Source organism: Cucurbita pepo, unplaced genomic scaffold, assembly GCF_057944985.1.
Source record: "Cucurbita pepo subsp. pepo isolate OVF unplaced genomic scaffold, ASM5794498v1 scafford_97, whole genome shotgun sequence".
In the NCBI taxonomy this organism is placed as follows: domain Eukaryota; kingdom Viridiplantae; phylum Streptophyta; class Magnoliopsida; order Cucurbitales; family Cucurbitaceae; genus Cucurbita; species Cucurbita pepo.
In genome coordinates, this window is record NW_028258000.1 from 1 (window position 1) to 2,500 (window position 2,500).

General features: G+C 50.1%; 1 pseudogene; it reads right to left on the reverse strand.

Annotated features, from left to right (window-relative positions):
• On the reverse strand, window positions 1-612 carry LOC147782467 (18S ribosomal RNA; annotated as a pseudogene; the record flags this gene model as incomplete).
• Window positions 613-2,500: the final 1,888 nt, after the last annotated feature.

The window sequence follows — 2,500 nt, forward strand, 5'->3', positions numbered from 1 at the left end:
AACTTAAATATACGCTATTGGAGCTGGAATTACCGCGGCTGCTGGCACCAGACTTGCCCTCCAATTGATCCTCGTTAAGGGATTTAGATTGTACTCATTCCAATTACCAGACTCGAAGAGCCCGGTATTGTTATTTATTGTCACTACCTCCCCGTGTCAGGATTGGGTAATTTGCGCGCCTGCTGCCTTCCTTGGATGTGGTAGCCGTTTCTCAGGCTCCCTCTCCGGAATCGAACCCTAATTCTCCGTCACCCGTCACCACCATAGTAGGCCACTATCCTACCATCGAAAGTTGATAGGGCAGAAATTTGAATGATGCGTCGCCGGCACGATGGCCGTGCGATCCGTCGAGTTATCATGAATCATCAGAGCAACGGGCAGAGCCCGCGTCGACCTTTTATCTAATAAATGCATCCCTTCCAGAAGTCGGGGTTTGTTGCACGTATTAGCTCTAGAATTACTACGGTTATCCGAGTAGCAAATACCATCAAACAAACTATAACTGATTTAATGAGCCATTCGCAGTTTCACAGTCTGAATTAGTTCATACTTACACATGCATGGCTTAATCTTTGAGACAAGCATATGACTACTGGCAGGATCAACCAGGTAGCATTCCGACACAACGTTGCAGACCACTTGCCACCAAATTTCACCGTCTCCCCCTCCCAAGAGAGTGTGAGAGAGGCAACAATGGGGGCAATGTAGGAGCAAACGTCATTCTTTCATGCTTCATTTAGCAATACATAGGCAACATGTTCCAGGGGTTTCCCAAGCACATCATGCCACCAAATGCACGGCATCCAAGAGTACAAGCAACCGAGACACGTTTCGCAACAAGCCATGCAATGGTTGAAGCGATACGCGAAGCAGGCTTCCAAGTTCATCATGCACCCAACAAGGGGCGATGATAGAAAGGGACTAACAAAGACTCAATGCTACCAGTGCATGAGGTAATCTATGCAAGAACCGATGGACTATATGGTCACTCAAAATACTTTGGGACACACCAATGAGGAGGAGATGGCGCCTAGAGTTTGATGCCCGAGCATCAAGCCTATAGACCCAAGCAACCAAATCACCACTCATGCGCCGTACGCTAAAACGAGCTTGGACGACGATCGACTATTCACACCCACTGCAAGCGGGGGTGCAAAATCATCGTAAGAAGCCAAGCCCAAAACGTCGTGCGCGGTCAAGCCATCAACCATCCTCAAGACAACCCTTCGATGCTCAACAAGGCTCATGTCGCACACCTAAAGGCACTTGACACCGCCCCACCGTGCATGTTCTGCCAACACGCCACCTTCAAAACATAGGGCTGGCCCAAGGATGGGCCAGAGGCATCACCACAACGTCACACACTCAACGAGGTTCATCCCGGACACCCGAAGGCACCCAGTTCCACCCCACCTTGCATGTTTCATCATCGTACCAGCCATCAACCATCCTCAAACCAGCCCAAGTTGGAAGGAAACATTCCGTTCTCAACAGGTCTCATGTCGCACGCCCAAAGGCATTTGACACCGCCCCACCGTGCATGTTCTGCTACCACGCAGCCTTCAAAACATAGGGCTGGCCCAAGAAAGGGAGGCATACACCACAACAACGTCCCACACTCAACGAGGTTCATGCCGCACGCCCGAAGGCACCCGGCTCCACCCCACCTTGCATGTTTCATCGTCATACTAGCAACCATCCACAGTTCCTCACACCAGAGATTCCCAATTAGAAGGCAACATCGCAACATTCCGTGCTCAATGAGGCTCGTGTCGCACGCCCAGAGGCACCCGATTCCAACCAGCCGAACATGTTCTGGCACCACCGGCCTTCAAAACATAGGGCTGGCCCAAGGCTGGCAGGCATCACCACAACGTCACACACTCAACGAGGTTCATGTCGCACGCCCGAAGGCACCCGGCTCCACCCCACATTGCATGTTTCATCATCGTGCCAACCATCAACCATCCTCAAGCCAGCCCAAGTTAGAAGGCAACATCGCAACATTTCATTCTCAACAAGGCTCATGTCGCACGCCCAAAGGCACCCGACACTGCCTCACCGTGCAAGTTTCGCCACCGCATCGCCGCCGTCAACCGCCCTCATCCGCCGACCACCACCCCCACGCCCCAAGCATATGCCCATGTGCGGCGCATAGTGCTTGGGGCGTGGGGGTGGCGGAAGATATAGGGGTACCCCCGTGCCCAGCCCATGCAGACTAGTCACCCCCCTATATAGTACATTTTGAGGCATTTTTGGTCTGCCAGGCCTAGATACGATTTTTCTGAGCCATCATACGGTCAAATATCTCAAGTTTTAGATTGTTTTTTTCCATGAACTCGATTGATTCATGAATGGGACATTGTAATGGATCTAGAAATCAAGTTTCATAATTTTTCAACCAACCAATTTTTTTTAATGAATTTTTAAATATTAAATAATAAGAAATTAGAAAAAATAGCTAGAGCCGTCAAAAAAATCTGAAATTTTGTGGGAATCA